Below are 27193 nucleotides of genomic sequence, written 5' to 3' on the forward strand. Positions count from 1 at the left end.
GTTCATGCACTCCTATCAAAGAGGAACTTATCCCATCAATAAGGGAGTGATCCCATCCAAAGAGGGGACTATCCCATTGATGGTGGACCTGATTAACCTCCTCTTGAGTACTATAAATACAGGCATTGGGCCAGAAGGAGGAGAGGTTGAAGCTATACATTTTCTAAGGGTAAATGCTGCAGGAATTAGGACTCCCATTTAGAAGCTTGTGAGGAGAGATTGCCATCTTTGCTTGTTCTATTTGGAAGTGGGTGAGCTTTGTCAAAGTAGAGGAAGACTCTTGTGGACCCTGGAAGGAGCTTGCACAACACCAAGGCTCAGGTTGTAATGGTTCCTTTTGATTACCTTTAATGCAAATTGGTCCATTCTTCTCAATAACTTGTTGTTTATGGGTTATTTCATGTACTCCTTGGTCTATATGTTGAATATGCTTTGTTTTATGTTATAATTAGGTGCTATTTAATTGTTTGACTGTTGGTGATTGCAGGTTTTGGAGAAAAGGAGGAGCTCATCCAGATCAACAAAGCTTGGACTTCTACAACAGCGTTTGGACAAAGGTAAGAACGAAACACTTGATTTCTCATATCATAATGCATGTTTAGAGAAGGATAGCTCTAGTTTGTTTTGTTTGTCATTAGAATGTCTTAGACTTCTAGGAAGGTCGGTTGTGTCCGCACTTTTGACTGATTCCGTGTGACAGAGGGCTAAACTCTGTGATGCCATTTTGGTTCTAATTTTCTTGTTCATGGGGGTTTCATTGATATCATTGCTGAGTGTATGGACTGGTTATTGGACCCTTTGAGTTAAATGGTATTTTCCTGTTGATTCCTAACATGATTAATGTGCAGTAAGTTTTCCCTTCTGTAACCTCATTTCATAAGTTGTTTTTCCTTCTCTGAAATAGTGTAATGAGATTGTTGGTTTCTCCTTGGTTCATGGATTTACCCTGGCTGCTAAATAGAGAATAGTGCCTATGTGTATTACAGATTTACTTGGTTTTTTAATAGCCTGCAGTACCTGTATGAGCACAGCCTTTCTCGCACTATTTGGTGATAGAGGTACCCACGTCATAGGCTTGAAACCTCAATAAGTTCTTCGTTGTTTCTATCACTCCATCTCCTCCCTCTTTCATATTTATATTTGAAAACTATGTTTTAGGGTTCTGTGTTATTTATAGCCCTATCCATCATATTCGACTTCTATTGGAATAGTGTTGTTTAGGATTCTGTTTACTACATCCCTATGCATCTATTTCCCTCCTTCCTTTCCTCCTCTCCATCATTCCTACGACTTCAATTTTAAGCTATCTCGTTTCCGTGTGTCGGCCACCAAAAGAAGAAACCATTTCTCTTTGAGATTGCCCCATATACCCCCAACATTTGGATCCATGAGTTGGCTTGAATCTACCTCTTTGAAAGCTAATTGAACCAATCCCCTCCTATTACCTTTTACGTGACAATTGGAGTGCCACAAACCCCTCACATATAACCTTACAAGCACTCCTCTATTTAAGATGTCCTAGGCACTGGTCTACAATCAACCCATAGGCTATCTCTAGGGAGCTTTCCTCACCTCCTACTGCACTTGTGTTACAGGTGCATGATTTAGTGACAACAAATAGTAGGTGTCCAGTCATGTCCTTGTTCAAGTAATTATATTTGTATCATTATTCTGCTACTATCTTTCATTTATGGAAGTGTCATGGAGTTCTGTGTAGTGACCTGAGCCCTGGGCCTAAAAACGTGGCACAAAAGTCAGAGTCCCAGGCATGCCCATGTTGTGGGAGCTACTAGAGGGTCCAAGTTGCACTCATTCACATGTCAAGGGAGTGACTAGGGGATTAATGCTGTAAAAAAAATAGTCTGTCTCAAGGCGTAGTAATCTAGAAGGTGTGGATGGCTCCTTTGGGTTCTGTAGTAGGTCTAGACGGTCTATGTTGTTTTGTTCCATGAGTTCCACTTCCTTAACTGAAACATAGGGAGTTGAATCATATCATAGTAACTCTTTGTCACATGTTCACCCTGATTGTCTAGTTACTTGGGTAGATGTGGGAGGAGCCTGTTGCAATGATGTTAGATTTGTATCTATGATGATGTTTTGATATAAATATAGTGATGCATTTTGAGATCTGTTTTAATAGATGTTGAGAATTGTAGTGAAGGTTTGATTCAGTAACTCAATATCTGTATGTAGGTTTGCTTTTGATTAGTCATGTACATATGCAGATGTGGTTCAATATGGTAGCATATAAATCCAACAATAGTTTATTTTGCATGTTGAGATATGTACGTGGGTGTTATGCATTATAGTCGCATACATACATTGATATGTTTCATTAACGTCACATATATGCTCTAAGGGCTTCCAGTGTGCATTGATGATGATGTTTGATGAGTTGTGCTATGTTTGTTGTTGTCTCTATCTTGATGATATGTGTCTAACAATGTTAATTGAACACAGAATGGAGTATTAATTGGTAATCATGCTACATTGGTTCATTAATCAATGTTTGGTTTAATAATCTAGGTATGGGTCAATGATTGATTTTGTGTTACAGTAATTCATGGTTGAGATTTTAGAAGTTTGAGATCTATACAAAAGTATTCTTCAGAGGAAGTGCGTATATATGTGGTTTCCATCTAGGAAAGTTGTGTACATATTCTTATATTTATTTGGTCTAGTTGGGTTCTATATTAAGTGGTTTGATGCTTTAGAAACCTAGTTGATTTACAGTGCTTCAATGACTCAAATTAAATATTTTAGTTTGTCATGTTAGTTAGGGTTTATTGTTGGTATGGTTCCAATTTGAAAATATGATGAAAGGTGGCATATATGTTGTTTGATAATTGTTTGACAAGTGGATCCAATATAAAATATTCTGAAAATTGGTCCACAAGGAGCTGAGGGTTGCAACTTTTATAAAGGGGGTAGGAGCTCCCTTCCTGTGGATGCCAGTAAATAATTTTAGCGAGTAGTGTCTCCTTTCCAGTGGGGGCTGGAGAATGAGTGGAGGTTGTAGCCTCCTATAGGTGGGTGCCTATTGTTGGGCCTCATAATTTTCATATTTTCCTTGTGTTATTTCTGAATTTTCATATTAATTTCCAAGACTTTCTTATGATTAGGCTATGATAATTTGTGTACTATCGATTTTAGTAGTATTTTATATGCATTTATTATTTCATTATCTTATGAATGGATAAAATTGTTAAAGTGTTATTTCATAACGAACGAATCTTCATTATTGGATAGGAATCTATTGATACATTGATATTTGATGCTACTTCTTGGAATGATCTTGGGAGATCATATATGCCTCAGGATGTTACACTATGATTGGAGAAATTTAGCTAAAAATGACCTTTCAACCTAGTCTTATGGATTCATTAAGACCTTTGTAGCTTAGATGAGTATCTTGAGAATATTTAGGTTCTTAGGATCACTCGTTATTAAAAATAAATTCTATGGTATTTATCTTTTATTGATACAATATAAAAATTGGGATTAAGCCTAGAAAGGATTTGTTCAAAGTTGTAATATTATTTTTGACACAAGCTCAGACTTGCAAATACATTAATTGTAATTGGTTCTCTGCAATCGAATGGAAGTGTTTATTACTGTGATTTATTCTATTGTGCTTATTCCTTCATAAGGAAGTTTGATCCCAGATTTGGGCCTAGTCTTGGAAACAACATTGTCTTCTCTTGTATCATTAAATTGGTGTTCATTTCTAATATTGTAGTTATCTCTATTTGTGCAATGGTTCTTAATTTATTACTTACTACTTTCTATATTGAATGTTTTATTTTGAATCAGGTTTATTGAAATCGTTATAGAATAGATATGTTATAGTTAATCTATTAAGAGTAGTTTTCTCTCTTTCTGTTTCCTGCATATTAGCAGAGATTGTTATTCTATTTTCTTAATCGCTTTCAATAGCATGATTTTGTAGTGTTGTATTTCTATTTTGTACTTGTTGTTCCCTAAGAAAAAAATTAATGTTCAAAATCTTTCCTTTTCTTGTTTACCGTTTGAAGACCGTAGAAGTTAATGTTTTGAATAGTTTGTGATAATTAAAGATTACATCTTGAGTTCATTCCTTTGCTATTGTAGGTTTTCTTTTCAATAGGATCATAGTAACTAGTCATATCCACATTTCTCTTGCATAAACTATGTTGATAACCTTGAAATAGAAAAATGAAACCTCGAGTTGATAAATTAATGTGTAGTAGTTAGTTGGTCATTTTAGGAACAAATAATTGGCTCAATATTTTGGTGGTGTTTATGGGGAGGTTGTCAAAGAAAGTACTAGTTATATCCTTAGGGATGGGTATTAAAGACGGAAGGTAAGAACATATGCATGCACTTAAGTAAAAATATTGTTCTAGTTCCTGCCCTCAGCTGATACATTTAGATTGTCTAATGTATAACTAGAAAGAAGCCTAGGACTAAGAACCAGATAGAGATAGATTAGAAATACACTTTTAAAATTACTAAAACTGAAGGTTAATTTGGCCTTGTAAGAGCAACTTTTATAGAAAAAATCATTCACAGGTTAGAATCTCAAGCGTCAGTAGGTCCCCGAGCAGTGTCTGGGAAGGGTTCTACTGTTATTTCCCCTCACGTAGTAGGGTCAACTGCTGCAACTAATGTTGAGATTCATGAAAAACCTGCAGGATCTTAGGTGAGCTTCCAAGACATATTTTTTTATGTATCTCAGTCCTTATGATAAGAGTGAGGGGCACTACTATAATTTAAGGTAAGGGGGATGTGAGACAATCCAACCATACCAACAAACTTCTAAGCAAGGAAAATTTTAAGGATGGAAAATTATTTTAAAGATTAGAAACCTTGGCGAATATCGCTAGTACATAAAATGCAATTTTTAAAATGTTTGGCAATGTTTTTGTGAAATTATTCAAATTTCTAATAATTTTATACAGACTCTATGTAAAATTTTAATGATTTTTAAGGTAAAATAATTTTATACTATAAAGTTTGGGCGAATAATTTTTAGAAAAAATGGAAATGAATGAATCTTTTTTGTGGAAAAAAACATGGAAACTTAGCCCAGTTGCGAATATTAGCCCCTAAAAGTTTCCCTGCTTCTAAGAAGGAATTCCCTATAACGCCCATTTTGAGGCAAGAAACCAAAGTTCCTGACTTAAGTAGTGTTGTGAGACCTAGTTAATGTACAAAACCCTACCAACATATTATTTTTCAGATAGTACCTCCTGATTATAGGGTTCCTGAAGATTACAGGAAGATATTTGACCAAATGGAAAATGCAATAACAGGAACACAAACTTCAACCATATAATATCCTATTGTTGACCCACAAGATAATGCACCAATGAAGGTTATCCTATTGGAAAATATTCCAAACTTTCATGGAATAATGACCTTGATGCATTTTTATTTGAGTTTGATGACTTATACTGAGGATATGATTATACTACTAACACCCAAAAAATTAACTTGTTTCCTTCTACCTTAAAGGGAGCAGCACTACGACTGTTCATGGGACTAGGGGGTGGTATTATAACTTCATGGGACCAAATGAAAGAATCCTTCCTTACTAAGTATTAGGATTACTGTCGATCTAGGGGTCTATGGGAAGAAATGTTTAAGATGATGTCAAAAGAAGATGAAACTTTGGAAGAATATGTTGAAATATTTCAATATAATTTACAGAGATTACCATAAACTACTTTACCGAAGGATGTTTTGAAAACTCCTTTGATTAGAGGAATGAAATATGAATGGATAGAAATGCTCAATTTAATGGGGTAGGGTAATATTTTCTGTTCGGTAGCAGAAGCCCCGTGCAATGGTTAGGGAGCGTAAAGCCGGATATGTTGGGTAAAGTTAGGGTAAAGACTCTACTAGAAGCGCAAAGCGTGAATTATAATAGGTCAAGTCAAAGGGTAGTCCACCCAAAAATAATGTAAAGAAATGTAAATAAAGTCAGCCCGCACAGGGATCGCGGGCCAAGGAAGGTTATAAATAGAGCAAGGCTCTATGGGTAAAGGGAGTTGAGTTTGGATAGTTAATTGGGAATATGGAATGTAATGGGTTTTTGAAGAAGATAGTCTGAAAGTGTCTATAAGTCTGAGTCAAGGGTTGGGGTAGTAGGTAGAGGCTCTACAGCTGTGTGCGTAGAGGCCTAGAAAGTCTGCAGCTGTGTGCGTAGACCCCTGCAATTGAGTGCGCAGGGCAGATCTGAATATATTAAGGTTAAGTGGAAATAAATATAAGTTTCTTCTGAAATTCTGTACTCCTTCTGCATTGTCGCGAATCTAACTTTCTTAATATCTGTTTAATTTAATCTGCTTATTGTATGAATGAATGTAAATCTGGGTTCATTTTAATGCGTGAATCAATTATGTTGGTTAAATGCTTGCTTAAAGATCTTGTTAATTTGTAATCGCATCCTCCAATAGAATGGCGCACTAGTAAGAAAGATATAATCAATTTGGATATGTGCAAATACCGAGCAACGCGGAGCTGTAAATTAGTGCGCGAAACCTCTAGACCACACCAAGACATCCCTAGGGTGTGGAAACTTGATTCTAGCACCCTCCCCTGCTACCTCGGGTGAGAATTCAGTCTGTGCCTCCACGGGCTGTTGTCGAAAGCACCGGTAGCTACAGGATTTGTTTGGCTAAATAACTCTTCCAAACTTAGGTCAAGCCCAATTAAGCCAACAAATGGTTCCGTTGCTAGGATCAGGATTTGCCTAAGGGGTGTCTAATGTGGGATCACTAGAATCCTACGAAGAAAGAGCTTAAAGATTGGTGGGATTTGAAGCTTCACGAGTTCGTGGTTCAAGAAAACAGAAACTCGCGGATATTGGAGGAACAGTGGTTGGATCGCTATATATTCATGGACATACACGAGATCTTCTTCGTAACATTTCCAATAGAATTGTATGAGTGGATTGCGAAGTTAGCTAATAGCATGGGGAGGTGTAGATTAGACCAGCCGATAATGTGGAATCCAAAACTGGTGCGCAGGCTAGAAGCCACAGAAGATAAACTTGCATGCGCAGTAGACCACTAGTTAGATCAGACCATAGGGGCATTTATCACTGAATTCACGATAGATACAACCGTAAGTTACAGTGAAGCAGAAAGGAAATTTCTCCAAGGACTATAGGGTAGGTACATCAAATCATTGAATACGTGGATTAAGATGTTGTTATGCAAAAAACAGATTATGCGTGTGTATTGATGTCTGGAGTAATGTGGAGCGGAAGGGGTTATCGAGGAGCGGGAGGAGTAGAGAACATCCCTCTGATTTCTATCTTGCACGAAAGCGAGGAAGATCTCGCTAGGTTCTCACCAGGAAGTGCGGTCCGATTGATTAAAAAGTGCTTCCCACTATTACCACCTCCATCTACACCGCCACCCATGTCACCCATGTCGAGTCCATCCACACCAACACCACCTCCACCCCCTCCACCACCAAAAGTTGGGATGCCGACCGCAGTCAAGTTACCGACATTTCGGGGTATAGGGAATGAAGAGCCAAGTCGGTTCTGGTTTGTGATAAAATCTGTATGGGACGCACAATGCATAACAGATGGAAACATCAAAAAGGCTTCGTTGGTTAATGCACCACAGGACCACCCACTGACATGGTACATAAAATACTCAACTTACCATCCAAATGAGGTAATAGCAGCAATCTAGGATGCGCTTAATAAAGAGTTTGGCTGACCAAAGTCTGAAGCCCAGTCAGTCATTGGGTTCAAAGAGATAGCAATGTTGCCTGGCGAAACTCTGTGGAATTTAGACCAACGGTTAAAGAATACTATTCGCAAAGCTAACATGACTTTGATAGATTGGTAGCATTGCACTTGATTTGCGGCATCCTTGATGCCCCATCTGAGGATGGCTTTGTCACGACATAAGATCTCAACCCAAGCTAAGGCACTGGAGACAACAATGACGTTCCATGCGACCCCAATACCGGACCTAGGGTTGGGAGTTCAGCAAATCCATGCGCAACTTCAAAACTTGAGTTTGGAAGTGCAAAGCTTAAAGAAAGGAAGAATGTCTTGACCAGAGGTATGCCTGGAGGTAGGCTGTATTAAATGTAAGAGCCAGGCGCATGACAAGGACTATTGTCCTGTCTTCGCAAACTATCTGGCGGGAGGAGGTCCGATGCCGTTAAAAGTAGAAGTACAAGCAGGACCAAGTGCCACACTTGCGCTCTGGTGTGCAATTTGCCAGGTGGGAGGAAAGCATGTGACTGATAACTGCCACCTCTTACAAAAGTATACCCAGACCTCATAGCAGTTCTATTGTAACTTTTGTCGATCGGTAGGACACGATGAGCAAATGTGTCGAAGTTATGACTTAATGCTAGAAAGAACCCCAGCCTACTGGGTTCAAAATGAAGTACAGGGAGGATTTCAAGGACGCGGCTGGGGAAGAGGATTGGAGCCTGGATGGGGCTGCGAACAATTATTTTTTTATAATTGTGGTGGACAAGGACACTATGCTCGCGACTGCACGAACCCAACGAGGATCTCGTGCCCCTACTATGAGGAGTTTGATCATGAATTGGTAGATTTTCCAACCTTAATTTCCCAATTGAGCAAAAAGAGAGTACTCCAACCTCCACCAACCCAGAATATCTAGATGATGCATGTGGAACCTCATGAAGAGGACCCTAGTATAAATATGGTACTAAGAAGCGGCACAACTGTAGGAGGGAATGAAAGCGGGAAGAGGTGTGACACACCGATGAAGGAACATAACACTGAGCTGGAGCAAGGGAGGATGGGGCCAAGAGAAGCTTAGTGGAGCTTCGCGGAAGGTTCTACCCTAGGTAGGAGGGATCAAATGGAGTCAAGAGTGGACCCCTCCATGGTCACTACCTTTCTTGAAACCTGGTTAGCTCCAGTATTGCAGCAATAATGCTACAACTCCTGGGACTCCCTTCTTTACTTTTGTCAACCCGGTAGTTCATAACAAACTTGGAAGTGACGGTGCTGTATGCACAAGTACTAGCTCTTGCCGCAGTTGTCACTTGGTCAGCTGGCACAAGTCCGCTAGGGGCTCAAGCCAACTTCTATGAGCTCTGAGAAGAAGCTTTTAACTGATGGACGAAAGCTAATTTAAAGAAGGTTGATCTACTTGCAGAAAGACATTGGAAAGCTAAAAGAAAACGTAAACCCTAGCAAACCCTAATTCTACCAACTAACCCTACTGATGCAACAAAGAGGATGCAAGCTACTGAAAGGAATGCCATTAAATTCTCGGAAGGTAAATACATGTATCTAAGCTACTTCTACAGTAACATCTGAAAAAAAACATATTTTTGTATTTTTGAATAAGTTACCAGAGTTATTATGCATATGATTTGACTATTTTTGGGCTGTGCAGAGGTGGATGGGCGAGAGTAAATGCTTGGAGGAGGTCAAGAAGGTTCAGGGAGGGCCTAAGGGGTCCCTAACACCCTTCCATAGAGTTTCACCAAGTTTGGCTATCAAGAAACCTCATTCGTGAGCCTCTACAGGAAGTCTGCAGGGGTTCTATAGGATGTTTGCGATTTTCTACAGGATGTCTGTAACTTTCTACAGGATGTTCAGAAATGAGGCTTTTGGTGGATGAAGGGAGAGGGATAGGTGAAGGAGTGAGTGTGGAGGTAGGGTGAGGGTTGGAGATGGTCTAGGACTCGGTGGATGGAGTTGTGGACAGGTGTAGATGGCTGGATTTGGTTCAAAGAAGACTAAAGCAATGTTACACACAAAACTAGGGTTATGGGAGCAAATGGCGAACAGGAGGCAAGGATTCTAAGTAGAGGGTGGAGTGGATGGTGCTGATGGAGAATAAACAGGTGAAGGAGTGGTACAGGTGCTCTGCAAGGCATTTTTCCAACTGAACCAACGAAGACTTGTAAATTCAAAAACCTAATTACGATGACCTAATCTGCTAGCTGCCAGTAAAGAGAATGAACAGAAGTGTGACCTGCAATGAAACCGTGTATTTTAACTCATGCAACTAAGCAAACGAAATTCTGAACTTGTAACCAACTTCTACACATGAAAATCAAACACTAGCGATTGCATGGCAAAGAAAAATCAATGTTTTTGTGGGAAGCAAAGTTATCATAATCCCAGCTCCATATCCTACTGAAGGAGAGGTGAAACCAGAGATGTTTGATGGCCCTTTTCTTGAAATTTTTTCTTGTTAACAACCTATCAACAAAATCTGAGCATTCAAAATTCTATCTAACCATTCACAGTGACCTAGTTAATCAGCAAACTTTAACCTACTTAACATAAATGTTTTTGCAAATGCATAAAGAACAAATAACAATACATAGAGGAGGCCTTAGCACTCGGGTTGGGCCCAACCCCAAGAGCTACAGGCTACTATAAAGAACTCAGATCTGATGCCAAGTAAAGTTGCTTCTCATTATTCAAAAATAACCATCATATGAAAGTTATACAACAGTAGCTACAATAAAACAGGCTGAGCAAAATGATAGCATTGTAGTGCAAAAATAACAATAGTTTCCAAAATAGACTATGAAGGCTAAGGCCTTCCTATTTGTATAATACGAGGGGGTTAGCAGCCCTCCTAGATTCAAGGGACTCAGCTGTCCCAACTGCTAGTGAATAGTCACTCCTCTAAAAACTACTTGGCTGCCTTTAAAAATCATTTTGGTGGCCTGTGGAGCTCGGTGTTGAGGGTGGAGATTTCGAGGAAGGCCATTTAATGCAAGAGACAAACTCCCTACGAATCCTCACCTCAAGCTTGGCTGTCAGCTGACCCATGATTGCTTGGTTTTGCTCCAAAATTTGTCCAAAAATCCTGAAATAACCACGTATTAGCCTCCTAGGTAGAGTGACCACCCTTATTCGTTCAAATAACATAAACATACTAGAAAAACATGCATAATCTATGAAAAATGGAGGATTGAACAAGGACAATTAGGAAAAATGAGCCCAATAGGTTACCCAATTTGGGGGCTCATCATCACCCCCCTGCTGAATCGGTTGCTCATCCTCTGAGCAACTAGTCCAGCTCATCATCCTTTATGGCTTTGATCACCTCCCTCACGTCCCAAGCCTCTGCTATGATATCCTCTTCCCGGTCGTGGAATCCTGCCTTCCTCTCCACTTCCTCCCATTGTCTACCTTCCTCCTCTTCCTTCACTCCTTCTAGCAATCCCAAAAGTAAAGGAGGACTGAATTTCAAGCCAATCCAATTGGCCTGCAAGTTCTGGATCAACTGTTTGTAGAGAGGTACCCTTGCCAAGGCCTCCCTCATCCTAGTGGGAGAGTGGTATTCCCTTATCTTCAAGCTGTGAGGCAGTGTGTTCCACTGCCTTGTGCAGGCATGCATACAGTTTTCTCCCAATAGTCTCTCCATGTCCTCAAAATGGGCAATGGCTTGAGCCTGTTGCTCAATGTATTCTGGTAGATCCTAAGGACTGTTGGCCAAGTGCTAGTGGGTGCTTATCACTGCTGATGGGTCATCTTGCTCTGCTCTGATCATGAGAGGCTCACTGAGCTCTCTGCCTATGATACTGCGGACCTCTGCTACTCTCTTCTCCTCATGGATCATCCGAGAGGCCATGGCCATAATCTGGACATCTCCTATCACCGTGTTGGGATCCCATGCGTTCATGTCCGGAAGGGCAAATTTGTGCAAGTAGAACTTTGATAATTTGGCCCTATCCTTGGATGAACTACTGCCACATAGAGCCGCAAACTGATGATAATCTTGAAAAGGGGGGATGCCCCTTTGAGCCAAGGTATTGATTTGAAACTGTAACCATTGGTCCTTGAGGTAAAGGGCATAAGATTTGGCAGGCTGCCTGCACTGCAGAGCTTCCATTGCCCAGCTGGCCATGTAGGCCAGTTGGGCCTCCTTTTCTTGCAGCTGTTGTTTTAGAGAATGTATCTGTAATTCTTGTTCCTGTAGCTACTGGTTCAGTGCCTCAATTTTAGTCTGTGACCCTTCCTGTCTTTGCTATTCATAAGGGGTATCTGTGGCTGTTGTGGGCCCCTCCTGTTGCTCTTTTTCCCCCAAGATGTGAGGCCTATCTTCCTTCTTCTGAGAGGAAAAATTCCTTTTCGGCCTTCTGGACCAATTTCCTTTCCTCTTTATCCCACGGTATCCCCAATGGCAACTCCGTGACCCGACTAATGAGTTGTGGAGTGAGTTTGAAGGTCAATCCTCTGAACTTTACAGTGGCCAGTGTTTTTGATTTGGGCTGCAGGGACCTTAGGAACTCCTCTGTTATTTCATCATCGTGACCTTGAATTCTATCACAGAAGGTCATCCACTTTGCACGGGTAAACAGGTCTACCACCTCAGGAGTTTCTCTCAACTTCTTGGAATCCGAGGGTTCCTTTCTAATAAACCCTCCTGGCATGGTGAAAATACTCTGTTTTTGGCTTGAGCTCTGGGTAGAATGGAAATTCGGATATGGTTTCCTCCTTGACTCTCAGGACAGGGTTTCTCCACTGGGTGTATCTCCCCTTTCCCCAATTTTCTGGTTATAATACTGCTGCCGCCCAAAACTCGACTTGTCAAAAGGAATTAAGCTCTCACAGACAGAGTGCAGAGCTAATTTCCACACCAACCATGTAACAGTCACAACAAATTTTATATGTGCACAGGTGAGCCTTACAGCGGTTTATCGTTATAATGGGGAGAGTTTGTTAACAGGAACCATGGAGGTGAACATGATGCAGCACCATTTAAAAGAAATTCTATGTATCATATAAGCAAACCACCATTCTTGACCCACAGGCAGACTGGTTTCAATTTTCCCACTTCAAACAAGCTAGTTCACCACCTTTCGAAAATTAAGCATGGGGATGGCATGTTCGAGCCTACCTCTCTTCGAAATTTCGAATTCCGATGCAACAGACACGGGTTTCTCTGCTCCAGGAGCTTTTGCTGTGCTTCTTGTAGAGCTCCTTCCTATAGAGAGCTTCTGCGGCTTCTGGAGGACGTCACGGCGTTGCGGAGCAAGTTTGGGACGCTGGAAGAGTTTGAACCGCGGCAAGAAACTCGGGCTAACGAACTGTAGAGGAGGAGGATGCTCACGTTGCTGAAAAACTAGTTGTAGGCGTAAATGACAGTGGTTGATGTGTGTGCTCTGGCCGAATGATTTTGAAATACGGCGCAATTCATGGCGCGGGGGGTGAGGTGTCTAGGCCGAGCCGTTAGACAACATCACGACCATCATTCCTCGGCACGTTTCTGACCACCAATATCTATCTCCACCATTACCCATCGTCATCCCTGTCAGTCTGCCGATTTCACTGCAAATCTGCTGATCTCTCGACTGTACACTTCCCACGTGTCGGCTCCATGTCCTTCCGGCAGAATCGAGCGTAACCATGCTCATTCAGATCCCACGAGACAATTCTAGTGGCTGGGGGTGGCCAATTGACTGGCCATTTCATTCGTTCAATCTGCCCTTTCACAGATATGCATTGTTCATAGTATAGCTTATGTAATTTGACGAAATAAGGTTAGGCACTTAACTGGGGTGACTGCGGATGTGTTTCACAGGTTTTTGGACGTGAAGCAATGGCTTTGCTCACTGCTGCTTTGTGCACAGGCGTGTGAATTCCCTCATTCATTTGCTGATGTTGGATGCAAGGCTTTCAGGACCCAGTCCTCTGGTGGTGAACGTTGCATGCACGGCCCCATCTGTTCTCAGTTGTTGAGGAGGTGTTCATATTTACGCAGAGATGGTTGCATGCCTCCTGTGTTGATTTCAACTGCTCCTAACTCCATAGTGTGTATTCCAGGTGGATCAGCTGCTACAAGATTCCTGTAGGACATCCTGTAGCTGCTTCTCCTCCTGGGCTGCATACTAAAACGGGCACGGCTACAGTCGCAGATGAAGGGTCCCATTGGAGCTTTTGACAGGTAGAGTGTGTGGGCCTTCATGTATTTGATTTGTCCCTTGAAAAAAATGGCGATTTGAGGAAAACATGACTTTTTGCATGACTGTGCAGGAGTAAAGGACCAAATTGTGGTAATGGCAGAGGAAAGAGAGGAAACAGGTGATGGATGGGACAGAGGGGTGGTTGCAGGCCTCACCAACAAACTTTAAGTCTTAAATCCTCCTCTAGAATCGATTTTGGCTTGTCCAAAGGTTCTACAGGATGTTTCTTGTAGAAATGCAGAACTTCCTGTAGAAAGCCCTGAAACTTCTTGTAGGAGGTTGAATCTTGACCCGAATGTGTTCAAATCCTGGAAAAAGTGTGTGGCCATGGAGGGAGTGTTAGAGAGGATGCTCGGTAGCTTGGGATGGACCCTCTTTATCTGCATTATATCCCTGCAACCTGCAATAATTTCAAAGACCAAACCTGTTTTTTCTCTTTTAATCTTCTTTTTCTCCTTGTTTTTCCTTTTTCTTTTTTGAGAGACAACAGGCGTGCCTCTATGAGTTTTTCACCCCCACTATCTGCCCTGGGTGCCTCAAAGAGGTTTTCTCCCAAGGATCTTTTTTATTCCATTTCTTTATTTTTTTGAGAGACTGCAGAGGCGCCTCCATGAGGTTTTCACCCTTACTGCCTGCCCTGGCCGCCTCAGAGAGGTTTTCGTCCAGGGATCTTTTTATTCCAATTTTTTTTTTTTTTGATGATCAAGGGTTGGCCAGAACAGAGGCAGAACCCCGCTCTATTACCAGCACTGATTTTTCCACAGTTCCAATGAATTCCGGCCTCGAGAGGGATTTCTTGTAGATTTTCAGTCGATGTCCATTGACAAGCATGGGGGTGGCCTCTTCATCAATGGTCCTGATAAGGATTGGACCATTGTCGTTACATTTCTCCACTGTATATGGTCCTAACCATCTTCTCCTCATCTTCCCTTTGAAATCCTTGTATCTTGAGTCATACAGCAGCACCCAATCTCCTGGCTGGAATTGCTTTTCATTAAGGTGTCGGTCATGCCATATCTTCCTCTGGAGTTGAAATACTTCTGAGTGGAGGAGGGCCTGCATTCTTTGTTCATCTAATCCATTCAGCTGCAATAATCTCTCACGTTGAGCATGGCTGAGATCTAGGTCCAGCTGAGCTGCCACCCTCAATGTATTGTACTCGAACTCTATGGACAACAAAGCTTTCTTCTTGTAGACCAGCTCATAAGGTGTGAAACCGGTTGTGGTCTTCCAAGTTCTGTTGTAGGCCCAGGTGGCCTCAAATAGGTGGTCTGCCCAATCCTTTCTGCTGCTGATCACAACCTTGGTCAAAATCCCTTCCAATGCTCGATTAGTGACTTCCACCTGCCCATTTGCTTGAGGATGATAGGGAGTGTAAGTCTTGTGTTTGATCTTGTGATGAGCGAGAAAATCGTCAATCAGGTTGGAGGTAAACTGGCTTCCTTGATCTGTGACTAACTCTCTTGGGTAGCCAAACTTGTAGAAGATATTTTCCCTCAGAAACTCAGCCACCCTTTCTTCTGTTCCTGCTTTGATTGCCTTTCTTTCTGCCCACTTGGTCAGATAGTCAGTGCACACAATGATGTAAGACCGTTGCTTTGAAGGAGGGTTGATAGGACCCACAAAATCCATGCCCCACTTCTCAAATGGCTCGAAGGTCACTTGAGGTTGGAGAGGCATTTCATCTCTTGGAGTTGGTTTCCCCATCCTCTGACATCGGTCACACTGGCTGATGTATCTTCTGACATCTTGATGAAGAGTAGGCCAATAGTAGCCTGCCTGTAGAATTTTGAAGGCAGTCCTTTTTGCTGCAAAGTGGCCTCCACAAGGTCCATCATGACAGGTTAGGAGGATGTCAAAGACTTCCTCCTCCCTAACACAATGTCTCAAGATCTGATCTGGGCCAAGCTTAAACAAGTTGCCCCCGATCCACATGAATGGGGTGCTCTTCCTTACGATTCTGCTCTTTTCTTTTGAGGACAGATGCGGAGGGAACTGTGCTGAGACCAAGTAATTTGCTATATTAGCAAACCATGGAGAGAGTACTAAGATAGCAAATAGATGTTCTTCTGGCATCTAGTCATCCACTGTTCCTTCTTCACCTGCAGGCAAGTCCAATCTAGATAAGAAGTCAGCAACAACATTTTCCTTACCCGGCTTGTCGACAATCGTCAAATCAAATTTCTATAACAAAAGTAACCATCTAATAATACGAGCATTGACATCAGGCTTATTCATTAAGTATCTAATCGCAACATGATCAGTCTGTACAAATGTTTGATAACCGGTGATGTAGTGTCTGAACTTGTTTAGGGATTGGACTACGGTCAGGAACTCTTTCTCAGTTACAGTATAGTTCATTTCTGCCTTGGATAGGATTTTGCTAACGAAGTATATGGAATATGGGAGTTTCTCCTCAACTTGTCCTAAGGCTGCCCCTATGTCTTTGTTTGAGGCATCAGTGTGGATGTGGAAAGGTAGGGCCCAGATTGGACCTCTCAAGATCGGGGCGGACACCAGCTTATCTTTCAATTCGTCCAGTGCCCCTTGACAGTTGTCAATCCATTTAAACTCAACATCTTTCCCTAAAAGGCCAAACAATGGCGAGGCTAGCTTGCTGAAGTCTTTAATGAATCTTTGATAATATCTTGCTAGGCCTAGGAAACTCCGAACATCTCTTACCTTTTGAGGAGGTGGGACCTTTTGGATGATAGCAATTTTATTAGGATACACCTGTAATCCTTGGCGAGAAATGGTATGTCCTAGCACGGTCCCTTCAGTCATTAGGACTTCACATTTTTCAAGACTGAGGGACAGGTTCATCTCAATGCATTTGGTTAGAACTTTTCCCAGATTGGTCAATGCTTCTTGGAAGTTGGACCCATAAGGAGTGAAGTCATCCACATAGATTTCTACCGAATCATGGACCAACTCAGAAAAGATGCTCAATACTACTCTCTGGAAAGTGGCAGGAGTGTTGCATAGCCCAAAGGGAAGGACTCAATAGGCAAAGGTACCCCAAGGAAAGGTGAAGGTGGCTTTATCTTGGTCTTCCAGGCTGATTTGGATCTAGTTATACTTGCTGAACCCATTTAGGAAAGAGAAGAACTTCTTCCATGCCAGTCCATCCAACACCTGATCTATGAAAGGCAAAGGGAAATGGTATTTCTTAGTGGCTTTGTTAAGTTCTCGGTAATCTACACAGATTCTCCACTTCTCGTTCTTTTTGGGCATAAGCGCTAGAGGCGAAACCAACTCACTATCGGAGATAGGATAGATGAATCCTACATCCAACAATTTTTGCAATTCTTCTTTGAAAATGTCCTTAAGGGCTAGATTCATTCTCCTCTGAGGCTGCCTGACTGGTTTACAATCTTCTTTAATGTAGATGTGATGGGTACATACCAAAGGATGGACTCCTTTCATCTCCTTATAGCCCCAGGCGAAAGCATCTAAATGATTGTTCAGTAAGCTACACAGCTCCTTCTGCTGGGAAGGAGATAGGGAGGAGCTAATCTTTAAAGTTCTCTCGGGACCAAACTCCACATTCTTAACTCTGGGAGAGGTTGGATCAGTCACACAGAGGTCCACTAAGGTTCTAGCTTGGGTATCCTCCACCAATTCCTCTAAGGACAATGCACTGGGAGGTGGATTTTGAATCAAGGTCTCAATCAGATCATCCTCGGTTTGAGGACCTCCCCTAGTGGTTTCTATTGTGCACAAGGGTGCAGAGTAGACCTCATCCTCATCTCCTTCTTCCAGACAGAGTGGTAAGTCATGTTCTAGCAGAGGCTGGGCAGGAGGGTATAAGACTAGCTGCTTGGACATAGGACCATTTTTGATGGTCATGTTTCCAGCTCGGCAACTGATGTAAGCATCCGCAGTGGCTAACCAAGGCCTTCACAAAATGAGGGGGTATCCAGTAAGCTCTGCCTTTGGTTGAAGGACCAAGAAGTCGACAAGATACTCCCAAGAGTCAATAGAGACCAAGACATCCTCCACAATCCCTTCGGGAGTCACGGTGGAGCGATTTGCCAACTGCAGGACTGTCGAAGTCTTCCTTAAGGAACTCTGAAGGTTGAGTTTAAGCATGGTGTCCCTGGTCATCACATTAATGGAAGCCCCTAGATCAATCAAGGTATGGGTGATAATGGTGCCATTGATGTGGACATCAACTACAGGACTCCCAGGGTCCAAATACTTTGGACAGATTACTTGCCCCAACATTAGATCAGACAGTTGTCCTATGACATTGATAGTCGAGGCATCTCTCTTTCTCCTACCTGGGTGCCTGAAACACTTCTCCTTAATCAATTTTTTGTATATCGGTACATCTTTGATGGCCTAGAGAAGGGGTATTTTCACACACAACTGTTTTAGTTCCCCTAGAAGTTCAGTCTCCTCTGGGTTTGGTTGTGTGGTTACTGTTAATCGCTCAGGAAAGGGTGGAATGGCTTCGGGTTCACTTTCCTGTTTCTCTTCCTCGTCCTCTAGGGGAGGAGGTTGGCAATCTGGAAGGGTCTTTCCGGATCACAGGTTGATCTCCTGGATCTCCACAGCATAGGTAGGACATGTTGTCTCCCAAGTGTATACCTGCTGGGCCTGTCGGTTGTTGGGGTTTAGGTTTGTTTGAGCAGGAATTTGGGGTTGTCTTGGAGGAACAAGAGGTAATGGTTGTGGTTGAGCCGGTGGTGGAGGCAGAATGGTGGGAGGAGAGTTGTATTGGGGCCTCCACCCTGGTTGAGGTGCATTCCACTGAGGTTGTGGCTGGACATGTGAGTGAAACGAATGAGCAGTGGGTTGAGTATGGTATTGAGGTGGATAAGACCACGGAGAAGGTGCAGACCAGGAAGGATGAGCAAGGGGACCCCAAGAAGGAATGTGAGCAGATTGCTTGGGGCTATAATAAGCTTGGGATGTCCCTTGCATCCCCCGCTGGTAAGGTCTAGGTCCATGCGGTCTCCTTTGGTTGAGGAAGTAGAGAGGTTTAGTGGGTGCCTCAGTCCCTTGGTACATGGCTTTGAATTCGGGCAAGGTTGGGCATTGGTTTGTGGGGTGGTTCTCCTCACAAACAAAACATACCTCCACTGAGTGCAATGGACACTCGTTCTTAGGGTGCTTCCTCGTACATCTGGGACATAAAATGGCCAAAGCCCTCTCAGCTTCGTCTTTCTTTTGTTGGATTCGGAAAGTATCAAGTTGCATGGCAATGGTCTATCTCATCTCACTTTTTAGGTCTTCCATCTGATTAGCAAACTCATGCTTGGAGAAGGTAGTACTAGCTGAAAGTGGATTCCCCCTACCTCTTTTCTGGGCTGCCCTAGAGTGGTTTCTAAACACAGTCTTTATGTCCTCATAAGGTAGTTGGTAAATATCCCCACCAGCTAGCATGTGAAGGGTATCTAGAAGGTCTTCAGGGACTCCACGGAGCAGAACCAGCTTTAGAGATTCAGTTTCAAGTGTGCACCTGGCCCGTTTATAGCTAAGTTGGAACCTTTCCTCATAGTCCTCTAGAGACTCATCACTTCCCATGGTCATTCGAAAGATTTCTCCCTTGGTTTCCTTTGACCTATAGTAATCCCATTATTTGTTGTTAAAGACTTGATGCATCTGAGCCCAAGTAGTGATATTGTTTCCAGGTAACCCCATGAACCAGCGTAATGCTGCATCCTTGAGGGTAGAGGGAAAGAGTTTCAAATTTTTCTCGTCTTCTGTATAGTCATAAGTTCGACAAAGGACAACAAACTCAAACAGGAAGGTATCAGGGTCTTCAGTGGTCAATCCATGGAAATGAGGTAAGGCTGAGGGACTTATGTTCTTCATTTTCATGTCCCCGTTAGTCTCTCGGAAGGAGAAGGTACCTTCTATTCTCTCATCATTGTCTCTACCATTTCTGTTGTCAGCCATAGTCTCAAAAGGAATGTTTTCTTGCTCTTCTTCTGTTATAGGATCTTCTTATATCTGAAGAGGTTCACCTATAGGTTCTTCTGGATCACTGCCACCAAAGAAGAGAGAAGGGTGACTCAGTGAAGTGGTGGGGGTGTTGGGTAGGAATTTTCCGGTATTATCTCTATTCCTATGAGGCATGAAAGGACTTTTGGTTGTTTTTGCTTTTTTCTCTGCTTGTACCTGCAAAACTAAAACAGATGGAATTGCAACTAACTAAAATCTATCTTGCAAAAATGAAAATGTGGAATTGAAATGAAAGGAGGAAAAGACTAATCTATGTTGCTGAAATCAAATTGCGAGAAGGAAATACTAGACTATGCTTGCGAAATTGAAATTCTATTTTATGCTTGTAGAATTGAAAGGTTTATCTATGAAAGCAGGAAATGTCTAGTTTACTTTTGCAGAATGGAAATGAAATAAACTACTTAGAAAAAGGCGAGAGTAGGAAAATAGAATAAAAGCAGCAATCACAAATACTCTGACGCTTCTCCGGCAATAGCGCCAAAAAGAGGTGGTGAGCTCTAGTATTGCAGCAATAATGCTACAACTCCTGGGACTCCCTTATTTACTTTTATCAACCCGGTAGTTCGTAACAAACCTGGAAGCGACGGTGCTGTATGCACAAGTACTAGCTCTTGCTGCGGCTGTCACTTGGTCAGCTGGCACAAGTCCACTAGGGGCTCAAGCCAACTTCTATGAGCTCTGAGAAGAATCTTTTAACCAATGGACAAAAGCTAATTTAAAGAAGGCTGATCTACTTGCAGAAAGACATTGGAAAGCTAAAAGAAAACGCAAACCCTAGCAAACCCTAATTCTACCAACTAACCCTACTGATGCAAGAAAGAGGATGCAAGCTACTGAAAGGAATGCCATTGAATTCTAGGAAGGTAAATACATGTATCTAAGCTACTTCTACAGTAACATCTAAAAAAAAACATCTTTTTGTATTTTTGAATAAGTTGCCAGAGTTATTATGCATATGATTTGACTATTTTTGGGTTGTGCAGAGGTGGATGGGCGAGAGGAAATGCTTGGAGGAGGTCAAGAAGGTTCAGAGAGGGCCTAAGGGGTCCCTAACACCCTTCCATAGAGTTTCACCGAGTTTGGCTATCAAGAAACCTCATTTGTGAGCCTCTACAGGAAGTCTGCAGGGGTTCTACAGGATGTTTGCGATTTTCTACAAGATGTGTGTAACTTTCTACAAGATGTTCAGAAATGAGGCTTTTGGTGGATGAATGGAGAGGGATAGGTGAAGGAGTGAGTGTGGAGGTAGGGTGAGGGCTGGAGATGGTCTAGGACTCGGTGGATGGAGTTGTGGACAGGTGTAGATGGCTGGATTTGGTTCAAAGAAGACTAAAGCAATGTTACACACAAAACTAGGGTTATGGGAGCAAATGGCGAACAGGAGGCAAGGATTCTAAGTAGAGGGTGGAGTGGATGGTGTTGATGGGGAATAAACAGGTGAAGTAGTGGTACAGGTGCTTTGCAAGGCATATTTCCAACTGAACCAACGAAGACTTGTAAATTCAAAAACCTAATTATAATGACCTAATCTGCTGGCTGCCAGTAAAGAGAATGAACAGAAGTGTGACCTGCAATGAAACCGTGTATTTTAACTCATGCAACTAAGAAAACGAAAGTCTGAACTTGTAACCAACTTCTACACATGAAAATCAAACACTAGCGATTGCATGGCAAAGCAAAATCAGTGTTTTTGTGGGCAGCAAAGTTATCTTGATCCCAGCTCCAGATCCTACTGAAGGAGAGGTGAAACCAGAGATGTTTGATGGCCCTTTTCTTGAAGCTTTTTCCTGTTAACAACCTATCAACAAAATCTGAGCATTCAAAAGTCTATCTAACCATTAACAGTGACCTAGTTAATCAGCAAACTTTAACCTACTTAACATAAATGTTTTTGCAAATGCATAAAGAACAAATAACAATACATAGAGGAGGCCTTAGCACTCGGGTTGGGCCCAACCCCAAGAGCTGCAGGCTCCTATAAAGAACTCAGATCTGATGCCAAGTAAAGCTGCTTCTCATTATTCAAAAATAACCATCATATGAAAGTTGTACAGCAGTAGCTACAATAAAACAGGCTGAGCAAAATGACAGCACTATAGTGCAAAAATAACAATAGTTTCCAAAATAAACTATGAAGGCTGAGGCCTTCCTATTTGTACAATACGAGGGGGCTAGCAGCCCTCCTAGATTCAAGGGACTCGGCTATCCCAACTGCTAGTGAACAGTCACTCCTCCAAAAACTTCTTGGCTGCCTTTAAAACTCATTTTGGTGGCCTGTGGAGCTTGGTGTTGAGGGTGGAGATTTTGAGGAAGGCCATTTAATGCAAGAGACAACCTCCCTACGAATCCTCACCTCAAGCTTGGCTGTCAGCTGACCCATGATTGCTTGGTTTTGCTCCAAAATTTGTCCAAAAATCCTGAAATAACCACGTATTAGCCTCCTAGGTAGAGTGACCACCCTTATTCATTCAAATAACATAAACATACTAGAAAAACATGCATAATATATGAAAAATGGAGGATTGAACAAGGACAATTAGGCAAAATGAGCCCAATAGGTTACCCAATTTGGGGGCTCATCAAAACCTACAGGAAATTGTTGCACGATCGTAAGGTTGTTCAATGGTTGCAAGAGCTGATCACCAGGAGTGTCGGATCTAGTGAAACCCAGGTCATCTAGAAGATAGGAAGACATGCTTTGCACACCGGACGAGAGATGAGACTGACAGCGCAAATCGGTGACTATGACATGGATCAAGTCATCCTATACTTAGGCTCAGATGCGAACGTACTACCTAAACAAACTTGGGAGTGTATGGGCAAGCTCGCACTGCAATGGTCCCTGATTCAATTACGAATGGCCAACCAACAAAAGATCTTACCAATGGGCCGATTGCAAGGAGTGATGGTGGATATTGACGGTGTAAGTACCCAGACCGATTTCAAAGTCATAGAGATTGTTGATGATAGCAATCCTTACCCTACACTGCTCGGAATTGATTGGGTCACAAACATGAAAGGGATCATTAACTTAAAAAGACACAAGATGACATTCGAAAAGAAGTCACTATGGGTAGCAGTTTTGTTGGACCCAGCAAAAGGGGAATGCTACACCGAACTCGTATGCTACGAGGAAGGTGACAACAAACTAGATTTCATTTATCAGATAACAGTGCATGACGAAGATCAGATGCATTCTGCTAATGATAGAAAAACCTCATGGGAACGTGATAGCATTTGTACTATGGATCCTGAGGAGGAGGCAGAGCAATGGCAGAATCGATTACATGAGGTTACGACACTCAACTGCAATATGGTGACTCGGTCAGTATGGTGCGTAACAACAGAAGAAAGACCACGCCCAAAGAAGAGTGGTGCAACAACTGAAGCACAGCTCGTCCTGCCTGGCACATTATGCGTAATACAGGGGCAGCCCAGTGTGTTGAAAGATAGGTTGCACACACCTGGAGAGGAGCCACAGAAGCTGAGATATAGGTGGCAGTTTCAAGTCTAGATTAGAAGACATGCACAACGGCCATGATGGCATAAAGTAGTAGTTCAAAAGATACGGGTGAACATCGTATGACTGACAACTCAACCGGACCTGCATGGAACACAGGGTCACAAAGCTGGGGAACCAACCACTACAGGTGCAGCTCACTCCACCGGTGACAACGTCCACGATAGAGTTCAACAACTTTGGGCAAGCATTCAGCATGGAAAACTATGACTTTATGCGTTAGAAGAAACTGGGGCCCGAATCCACACACAAAGTATGAAGCTAGACAAAGCAATTGTGGAATTGAAATTAGAAGTTGCCTACCTAGATTATGGAAAGGAATTACCAAAGGAAACCAACATGGCTGGCTCTCCTACCCTACTACAAACATTGACCCTGATAGCGTGGTTGCAATTGAACCCGAGCGAACAGGGATGCATGCACCATACTTCAGTAGTAGAATCAAGGGAACGTATTGGGTGCTCGTGACTCGAGCTAGTCAGGAAACGGAAGACCTGCACTAGGGGTTCGACCACCTAACTATCAGTAGGAGGCCCAGTCCCAGCACCCCATGTAGTTGGAAGAGGGCACGGGACAATAAACCAGGCTGTTATGAAGTTGTGCAACAAAACCACCGCATACATACAAAAACCGCATCTCCGTCCCTGGAGATTCGCTACCGCGAAGGAAAGATGGAAAGTGACTATTGCAAGTACTCTTCATGACATGTTGATCCATTTAAAGCACTATGAAGCCGGTGGTGGGAAATTAAGGCAAAAGGATAACCGCTAAACTCACATTTATGAGCTACCACAAGGGCAAGCTGCCAATTTTGAATGTTGAACCATATATAATCAGAGTCAGGGTCACACCACCATGTCTTACCACTTTGCAAGAAAACCACCTGGTGTCAATAGCACGAAGAGTGCGAAGCAATTCAAAAATAGTTTGTGGTTTCAGGAATTGCCCAAGTATTACCAAGACACAATCTAGAAGGCACAAAATCTTATCGCAGACAGCCATGCCGTAGACCACCAAGCTCCCCAAATCTCCCCGGACACCATGAACCAAGAAGGATCCCTAGAGCCCAGACCCAGTAAGAAGATCACCCCAGCACCTGTAATCTAGAAAATTCATGATGGAGGAGAAGGCTAAAACTGTTATAATTGAAAGCGAGGAATAAGATGAGGGTCCTCCCACATACGTCGAAGAAACCCTCCCTAAAGAAGATCCCATCCATCCAGTACGGTGACCCAAGTATGTGCCACCAAGTAAAGGGAAGGCCAAAGTACCTACAAATCTAGATGAAGTCGACTTTGTAATCATTACCCGGTCGCTACCAAAAGCTGTTCTAGTGGAAAAATCAATGGTTGGCCATGTTGTGACAATGAAGTTTGAAGATTGGGACCTTGCAGATATAGTAAAATTTCCCCACCTAGCGATGGACGAACTAATGGACCGAAAGGTAGAAGGGACGGTGACAACCCTACAGCCAAAGGAGTGGCTACAAAAGGTGGACAAAGCTAGATTGCTCTGTCTCTTGTCGATTCCTCACTTTCTTTGGTCCCCTATCACCATGTTGGTCATCAAGCAGTTGCTTTATTTAGTTGATGAGGAAATATTATGGGTTGGTAAACCCATTAGTATCACCCAGAACTTGTTCATTGGGTTTCACACCTTCCCTGTGATAGAAGAGACATTCAGGAGATCACTGATAAAGGTAACGATGTCACAATGATAGAGTGACTGAAAAAGAAGTATCAGCTCACCAAGGGACAACAAGGGTACATCATTGACAACATCTCAGAAAATGCAATCCACGTTGCCACTCAGTTGCTGGAAGGGAAAGTCATGAGGAAATGTCGTGGCACTAAGGTCCCCGCTATAGTTATTTCCCTTACTGAGGAATGCACAACCGACGTATGATTCAATTGGTCGCAGTTCCTTTGTGAAGAGTTTTAGACCAATTGCCACGATGTGCGGGGGGAGGGCAAGAAATTTCATTATGCATGGTTGCTCCTATCCATCATGCTGGTCGCCACTAACTTACCCGAGGAAAGCTAGTTTCTAGTATTAGATCCAGAATGGCCTGAAGTTGCTTGATATGCTTCACTTTGGGCGACAAGGGATGCGGGATGAATTCGCAATATCAAAATCTTTTGGGTATTTATGGACGCGACTGTGCGTCAGTGGATTAATGAGTTACCCCACTTGACTAACGAGATCTATGAAAGCATGAAGCACATTGCCAAATTTAAAGCTAACGTGCATCATGTCTACATCAGGGCGTGAAAGGACCTGGCCCAAGCATGGACCTCACTCTGGTTTATTACCATTAATGATATTATTGATGAGATTTTGGATACTTGGATAGTGGCCTAGCATGGACCCTTGGCGGAAGAGTGTGACGAGGCCACCATTCAGAAACAAAACGATGAAGCCAAGTGCACCGCACAACAATAGAGGAATGAGCAGTTTTCCACGCAAGTTAAACCTGCTCGGGAGGCGGAACTTGCAGCATCAGGCAAGACACAACCAGGCGGGGAGACATCAATAAAGCACAAAGGTAGTCAAAAGGAAACCACTCAGCTAGTCACGACAGATACTCCATCCACCACTACGGGAGCCCCATTAGAGTGCTCAACGACATCAGAGCGGCAGAAGCCATGAAAGAAGGCGAAGGCATCTAAGACAGACAGCGAGGTGACCACCCTAACTGAGGGTGACCTGAATGACATCGAAAATGCCGTTTGCGAGGCCACACGTGATGCAGTTGATGAAGCCATGTCTGAGTAGCAGATTGTGTTGGGGGAGCTCCGTACGCAGTTACAAATGTTAGGAATCCATGTTGCGCCCACAAGTGAAAGTACTGCTACAAAGGGTTCTAGTATGGTAGCTACGGAACCATTACTGAAGACCCAAGTTGCCTATTCTATTGCAATTCTAGTAGGCACGTTGATCGTCAACACCGCGGAGGACAAAGCTGTGCTGGGACAGCTTATAGGAATGGGACTCAACATAGCCGCTTTACCACACAAAATCTTGCAACAGCTCTAGGACAATGCCACGATAGAGCTCCGCACCCGGGAAGGCCATATCGAACAAATCCTCCAGGAGCAGAAAATAAATCTTGAATAGCTGCGCCTCCAACGGGACGAAGCCGTCACACAAAACCATCAAGTGCAGCAAATTGTCATGGAAGCTTGCTCAAGTCCCCCTGAGTTGGATATTATGGATGATCTCCCTATTGAGACCCAAATTCAGAAGTTGGCTACTAGGTTCCATAACGTTAAGGAGGAAGCTGCACGGATCCATCAGGAGCATAGTGTGCAGATTCCAGAGTTAAAATAGCAGATTTAGCTGGTGACACCCCCGAAGATCATCAAGCAGTGCAAAAACATCATCACCATTGCCCGCGCAATGCTTACAAGGACACTGAGGGAATGTACGGACCTGTTCACACAGTCGATTATCACACTCACGACCCTTCAAGAGGATCCAACCCTTCACTGCTTGGAAACTGAAGCTCGGGAGCTTCAGGAAGCCTATGATAGGATCAAAGGAACCCTATCGACTGTTGTTATTACATAGCACCTGGATAAGATAAGGGAGGCCCAGGACCTGAAGATCCAAGTTGATGCGGCCTGATAGAAGGTAGCCATGACTAAAGCTCGTCTCCAGCCATGGCTCGACGAGGCATTTACAGTTTCGACCACCATCGAGTGCAAGGTAACTCATATGCAAAGCGACTATGCCACCATTGAGATAGTGCCACTCGAGACTAAGTTGATG

This window comes from Pinus tabuliformis, chromosome J (assembly GCF_031772625.1).
Source record: "Pinus tabuliformis cultivar Carrire ecotype Pingquan chromosome J, CPIR1, whole genome shotgun sequence".
Lineage (NCBI taxonomy): Eukaryota > Viridiplantae > Streptophyta > Pinopsida > Pinales > Pinaceae > Pinus > Pinus tabuliformis.